Below are 7,759 nucleotides of genomic sequence, written 5' to 3' on the forward strand. Positions count from 1 at the left end.
CGATATTTCTTTAAGAATTCTTGAACTGTTTTTTTCTTACCTAGTATTTTTGTTTGCCTACTGCTGCACTTAAAAACAAGAGGGACAAGGTCCAGATACGCATATAAAAACGGAGAGAGAGAATTTAAGTGGCTCATATAACCAATTTTGGGATAATCAGATAACATTGGCATCTCATGTTAACAGTCACAACAAATAAAGCTCATTAGCCGACCAATTTGGCATGTGATTCGAAGGAATTCCTTTTTTAGATGTAATCAATACTAGGGATTAAGAGAAACTCTTCTCTTGGCCTATCTTAATCACTGAACAACTTCGAGCTGACTACACGGAAACAAGAATGTCAGCTCGAAGAACTCTAAGTTTCAATTGGTACGCTTTTATTTGTTCTGTTTTCATTGCCTTTGATGAATCTCGTCTTTTTTTCCCAAAGAATTGGAAAAAACAGACGTAGATGAATGGTATTAAGTCATAAGAAATAGGAAACTTTGAAATCGGTTGTTTTCTTAAGAAATAGCTACTAGGTCTTTGAGCACTGCAGACGGGCAACCATTTTGCTGAGTTAGTTGACTGAAGCAGAAGAAAGCCCATGGAAATGCGTGCAAAGAACACAACCGATGTCCCATTTAACTCTCATGACAGCCCACATGAGTGTTTATGACGCACTACTGGCCTGATTGCGTTATAGCGTGCATGTTTTCTAAGACAACCATAGCGTGCCGAGTGAAGTGATAACAAAACTAATTACTGCACCGCAACACCACTTTTTCCTGTACAAAACAAATTACGTTTTTTCCCATTTTAAACAACTTACTTTACTATCTCAGACGGTAAATCAAGGAAAGGTAAAAGAAATCTTATGTATAAAAATGCGTTTAAATATTTTATGCACGAAAGGATTAGCGTAGGACATTGGAGTCGATAGAGAACCCCTAACTACACTTCTAACATTTTCATTTATTTTTTTATCTCCCAGGTAACCGAGCCTTGAGCATGGGCTGTATCTGCTCTTTCTTCAAAGCTCTGACGTCATACCACGGTAGCCATTTGAGTGCCAGACAAGTCGATCGTCAAAGAAAACAAAGATCTCGTCGACCCCAGTGGCAACCCTCCAGGGAAACGCCTCCACCTTGCACACCAGAGAAAGACCTGGACAAAGTACCCGGATTTTCTTCACCACTGAGACCCAGACCCCCGTCCGAAGAGGACAGACTTCTCAATTTCACTCCACAAAAGCAAAAACTGGGAGACTGCGGAAGACAATCAAGTTTTTCCCACACCAAATTTACGGGGTCTTTTCAAAAGCCGTAAATTGAACCCGACTATAATTCGCTACCAGTTTAACGGAAATCTAGTGATTTAAATTGTATCAATTGTTAACCATCTGCGGTTTTCAGGAAGTTAAAAACCGTAATGGGTACAATGAGGAATAAGTTCCGTGAGACATTTAAAGTGCTGCTAATTTCAGCGAGGGACAAACTCATTTCCTGGCGTAAGCGCATGTTATGTGCGGTGACCCACGGGGTGTATAAAATACTTAAATTTATCTGCACGTTTTGTCAATTTGCCTGCATGTAAAAGGCCGCGTGGGTTATTTAATTTGTGTTTTATTTATTTATTTTTTATCGTAAAAATGTTTGGTTTCCGTTATATAAAGTACTTCGGCATTTATTTCGAAATTAATTTGTTAATTTCGGTATTGTACAAGAGTAAAATATGTAGCCGGTTAATTAAACGAGGTAATACTAAATATTGTTTAATTTTCATCAATTTTTACATAACTGTCTAAAGATCATCTCTGGTTAAACAGCCATGCACCCTCTGGTGTGAGAATTAAGAAACGTCGCTTAGTGTGTCTGCTTTTCATTAATTACAGCAGAATAAGTCAGTTAAGAGAAATCAAAGTACAGGTTTATGACTGTTTTAGTAGGAATATTAAGGTAATATTTATTCCTTTATATATATATATATATATATATATATATATATATATATATATAATGTATTTAACATCTCACATAAAATTATTTATTTTATCTCAATACAGATTAAAACTTAAATCGCAAATGTAATAATTTTTTGCTTCTATTGTTTATATTTAAAAATTAACAAAATCAAATAAATGAAAAGGTCGTATTTATATTTAAACTATGTCGTTTCCATAGAAACAGTTCACAATGAAAGTACAATTCTATAATGCTAAGATTTGGTAATGAGGCTATTTTTAGGCTTAGCTAAAAAAATCATTTCCAAATTTAATGAATAATTAATTGTAAGTATATTATTATTCATATTTTTGCATGCTTCGGATTTGACTAAGCTACTGTGATGAGATTATAATTAAAACAGGATCTGACGAGATTGCAGAGACTTTTCATATATTTCTAAAATAACAACGTTAAAAAATCAAAACGTGCTACAAATATGATAAAAATATAAAATTTAATGGTTAAACTGAGGATTTACAAAAATCGCTGAACTTAAAAACTTATCAATGTTCTGTACGTTCTTGTTCACATGCTCGTCTCACGAACGTATACTTCATCACAGTGAGTAAGACCAAGGATTAAAAATATTTTATTTCTCAAAAATTGTTAGCTTCACGTTAAAAGACTCGTCTCTGATTCAGTGTCTAGTGTTCTGATGGCCTTTTACTCTCAGGCGTTTCTTCGCCACACACTCCATCACTCCCTAATTAATCATATTGTTGAAAACAGCATTCCATAGTTCCCCCTATGTTTATTTAAAGCAAACTGACTAAATTTCTTGATGTAAAAGAGTTTTCTTATTTTTAACCTCTCTTCCCTTCACTTCCACAAAATTCCTATCATTCTATGCGTGGGTGCACCTCAGTGCACGTCCTGGCAATTAAGATGCTTCAGTGTCCCCTTTATCCACATGTTTTTTGTATTCTGTGCGAGCTTCAAGTCTTCTCTCGGCCTCTTCTATATACATCTTACCACATTTACACTTAATTTTGTATATTACATGCCCTCTATTACAATCTTGTGCCGAATCACCAGATTGTAATAAGAATTTAAGCCATATTGTTTTATAAAAGCAGTACGGCTTAAAAATCGCCTGAGACCTACTTTTTTACAGTTACATCGACCCCTTTTATATATATATATAATCACTACCGTTATTTTGTAATTCGTACTACATTGCGTTATTGTTTATGTTATTCGAATACTTTTCTAGCGTCTTGTTGAATAAATAACTTGGGTACAGAAATGCAAATTTTTAATCCTTGTTCTTACTTATTGTGCATGTGACCTGATAAAAGTTTAGTAACATATTGCTCAGTTATTTAAATATTTATCTTAGTGTAGAAAGTGTTAAAATAATTTATTTCTTTTTATTAAGTATTAAGATTAGAGTATCCTTTACTTTGTATTGAGAATATTTATGTTAAACAACTTTTAAATACCATACCAATCTAAATATAGTATTATTTGTTAAAAAAATTTGTCTATTATATTATTTTATAAAGCAGTGATATATAATATTATTAAACATGCATCTATTGTCATTTTGTTCTATGAGAGAATCCTTGTGCACGAACTAAAATTTTATATCCTGATAATTCTTGTACTCGAGCCAATACGGTATCTTAAATAATTGGTTTTATTCGAGTTTTTGAGGTAAAAGTTTTTAGTGCAAAAATAAAGGGATAATTTATGATCTGAATAGTTTGGATATCCAATACCTTGATCTTCATGATTTTGAGAATTGCGTGTCATCCTCAGGGAATGAGATTTGTTGAAAATTAAAATGCGGAGTTGACATATCTGGCATGTTCTCTATATTATGTAATTTAATATTTTTCCACGTTCTAGGGAGTTTTATTCTCTAAATGTTATTAACTCTCTCTGTCTCTCTATTCTGGCCACTTTAAAATGTCACCTACAGTCTAAGCTGTTGTTATATATTTTTATGTGTACTATGGTGTATATTTATGTACGTGATCGTGATATTAACGAGCCTGCAAATATATATGTACATTTAATGCTCTATTTAAACGTAATGTTATCTAATTTCACTAATTATATATGCAATAGTTGTACAGCAGGCACGATATATTTAATCTCTTAGCCGATCACTTTCCACACAAATCAAAAAAGATGGTGAAGAATATTAAGAACTATCTTTTACTGACGTTTTCAATTACTGTAAAGCTTTGCACTTGTTAGGTTACTGTGGTATTTACATGCATTTTGCTATAACCTCGAGAGATACATATAAATCTATATTATATGTACATGTATTTATGGATCAATGCGCCCTCTACACGTCTCATTTATCCCTAATGAGAAACATATCAATGTTACCGGTCCAATGTAGTTTAAATGTCCAAGAAAAGGTGAGAAGAAAAGGAAGACCCAATTCAAAAACACCCACCGTGAACATCGTGTATATCCGTCTAGATTTAAATATTGTATTCTGTCTTTCTTGACTCGCATTTAGAGAAAAATATAGGAGAAAAAATATCAAATATGAGGATGAATTATTTTAAAAATACGCAGTTCGTTTCCAGATGTTTCTGTATTTTTATTATGGCATTTTAAAGGTACTCCTTGACAGTGTAATGATTTCAGTATTATGCTAGTTCTTGGAGAGATACAATTAACACGTATATCTTGCATTATGTCATCATAAAAACTGCTTTTTGTGTAAAATACAACTTTTCTTAAGTTCATGTTCGTTCTCTTTCACGCCTTTTACTTTCAGGGTAATTTCTCTTTCATTTCTATGGGTATTTTCGTTCTCTGTAGAACCAATTATAAGCTACATGCCAAAGACAATCTCCTCCCCTATTTTTACTTTCGTTTTGAACGTTAATTTCCGTTACCCTTTAATTTTCTTAATGCCTTAATTAATTCCAAATTATTTACATCTCCTAATTTTAACTTAAACATTAATGGCATGTATTTTATATCCGAAACAGAGACGAAGGATTCATATTGTCACCTTTATTTGCAATCTTGATGATTGGTTCTTGAAAAGTGACATCAAAGTTGCACCTTATGTGGCAATATCTTTTTGTATTAGTTGTATCTTTATTTGTATTTGCTTATTATTATTTCATTTTTATTCTTGTTATCTCTGAACTAAATATGCTCACTCTACTAACTTTCTATTTCTCTCTTCTTCCCAATGATCTTATCACTAAACTAATTTTCATCATGGTCGTTGAATTTCCCTTATTATCAGTAGTCCTAGTAGATGTAAATTTACTCTTTCTTTCATTCATTATGTATTCCAAATCTAAATTTCAGTATTATCGATCACTGTATGTAAAATTGTAATCCCCATAATCCTTTACAGTAACTGTTTGTCTTGTAATTTGAAGTTAACATTTACTCCATAAAGACTCGCCCTCCTGAAATACATATATTCATAGTGAAAGATTCCCACGTTATATATTCGGATTTTACTCCATAGATTTGAAAGTGTGTAAAGTTCCTCTGCATTTGTAAATAAACCATTCATATTCCTACATCCCATGGTATCCTTAATGGCATTTATGTTATGGTAAAAATCATCTTCACTCTGTCTTCCATAAAGAAAACGTTCCGTTCGTTATTCGATCAACGGAAACATGAATCTGCGTGTTCCAATGAATTGGTATACCAACACCCTTAAATAGCTAATCGTCTCGAAATTTAAATCTTGGTCGAAGCTCATATTCTATACGTCTACGTTTACTTTGATGTAACTGTAATTTGTCAATGCTTGCTCACTCTAAAACTTACCAGGAATTCCTTCTAGGTGACCAGCAGGAGTTAATTGAAGAATACAGTTATGCAGAATTGTATGTGTCGTATTTCAACACCTTTAAAATATCGAAATTTATTATTATTGTGCGTGGATCACAGTCCCTCTTTTTCCATCCATCCAACTGGGTTGCACAAACCATCCTTCCTTTTCTTCCCGTCTTTACCAGTACTTTCACATCCCGGCTATACAAACCTATGCTCAATTTACTGTACGCAGTTGTAATACCTTTTCTACCTGCACTTTGTACCAAATTTGTGAAGTGATGTGGGTATCCAGTCATCCCACTCTGTTTTATGAATCCCTGTGCCTTTTGAAATGTACAAAAAGTTGATGCCAAATAAAGCTTTACCTGGTTAATACTGGAGTCTTTCTTTGTCTTATGCAAAAAATATTAAATGAATTATTTGAAAATCTATATATTTATTTATAGATGGTTCCAAGTTTTAGTATCCGTGTGAACTCAATGTAAAAGATGCCCTTGGTTGTTTTTGACATAATTTTAATAAATATCACTAGCCTATAACTATAGATAAAGTATTAGGTGATCAAGCATTAAAACATGTAAAATTCCTATATCTGGGTGCCACCATCTTGAAATCTCCCTCCCCAAGAGCGAGATCTCAAGATAGAAACTGCTGGAGTTTTCTGAAAATTAATTCCATTTAACTTTATTCAAATGCTAGATGCATAGATGGATGACCTGTTGCAGTCAAAATTAGTCATCATAATTTGATGATGATTATGATTATCCTTCATCATCGGAATCATTCATCATGATTCAACATCATCAAAATTATGGTGGTTGATTAGAAGTGATTATGATGATTGCTTATGATTATGATTATTCATAATCGTCAAAATCATTCATCATCATGATTACATATCATCAAAATTATGATAATTGATGAGAAGAACCTTTTCTATAATAAGTTTGAATATTGATCCTGTGATTGAACGAGACATTTCTGGATTCAGTTATCACCACAATTATCACAAGCAGGATTCCCATATTATAATATGCTACCAGACAGGTGACTCACACATTGGACCAGCGATCACAATCTGGCAATAACCCATGTAAGGTAAGGCGCAAGAGAGGATGATAGAGATTCCCGAAAGATCATAGGTTGGTCAGAAAGTTAAAGACGGCTCTTAACCATGAAATATTACAACTGTGTTTCCTCCTCAAAGTTTGGCAATACAGTTGTCCCAAACAATCATAGAATATGTAAAGTTTTCCATATAGAAAAGCATTACTTTCAGCATTGGATTGTTATTATCATTTCGATGGAAGAATCCTTCACTTGGTAAGCACTAATGATCAAGAAATTGGGCCTGGATATTAAAATCATACATCGCTATTGATACAAATGAACGGCAACTGTATATAAGGAATGTTTGCCTCAGTTGTGAATAACAAAACTGTTTTTTGAAATCCATGAATCCTATTAAGGTTCGCAAGTTATTGATCTCTGTAGAAACAGAGATGGAAACAGAAAAAGACAAAACTACATTCCCTCCTCATTGCGTTACTATGGAAACAGAATCCCTAGGGAAGATCGAGCTGGCGCTTCTTTAAATAAACTATAAGAGCATGTTTATGTCTGTTCCTTTCAATGACACGCCAAACAAATTGGGGCAGGGCAGAAGAGACGTTAAGACTGGTCTCTGAGAGGTTCGTTTTTCGTGTCAGATTCCGCCTTGGATAAAACAGCAGAAGAATCCCATACGGCCTGATAAGGTTTGATAAATATTATGAGGGGTACTTGCAGACACTCGATTTCAATTTAAAAACAACAGAGCATGTTGGCAAAGTAATCTTAGCACTAAGAATACATAAAGTCAGTAGGATCGATATTTAACGTATTTTCTGTTATATAAGATACACAATTGACAGGGAAATTATTTAAAATAAAATACTGTTTTGTATTAAATTATTTATAAAATAATTCAAAGTACTGTATTTTTAGATCATCAT

Source organism: Mastigoproctus giganteus, chromosome 3, assembly GCF_048544385.1.
Source record: "Mastigoproctus giganteus isolate SK-2022 chromosome 3, ASM4854438v1, whole genome shotgun sequence".
In the NCBI taxonomy this organism is placed as follows: domain Eukaryota; kingdom Metazoa; phylum Arthropoda; class Arachnida; order Uropygi; family Thelyphonidae; genus Mastigoproctus; species Mastigoproctus giganteus.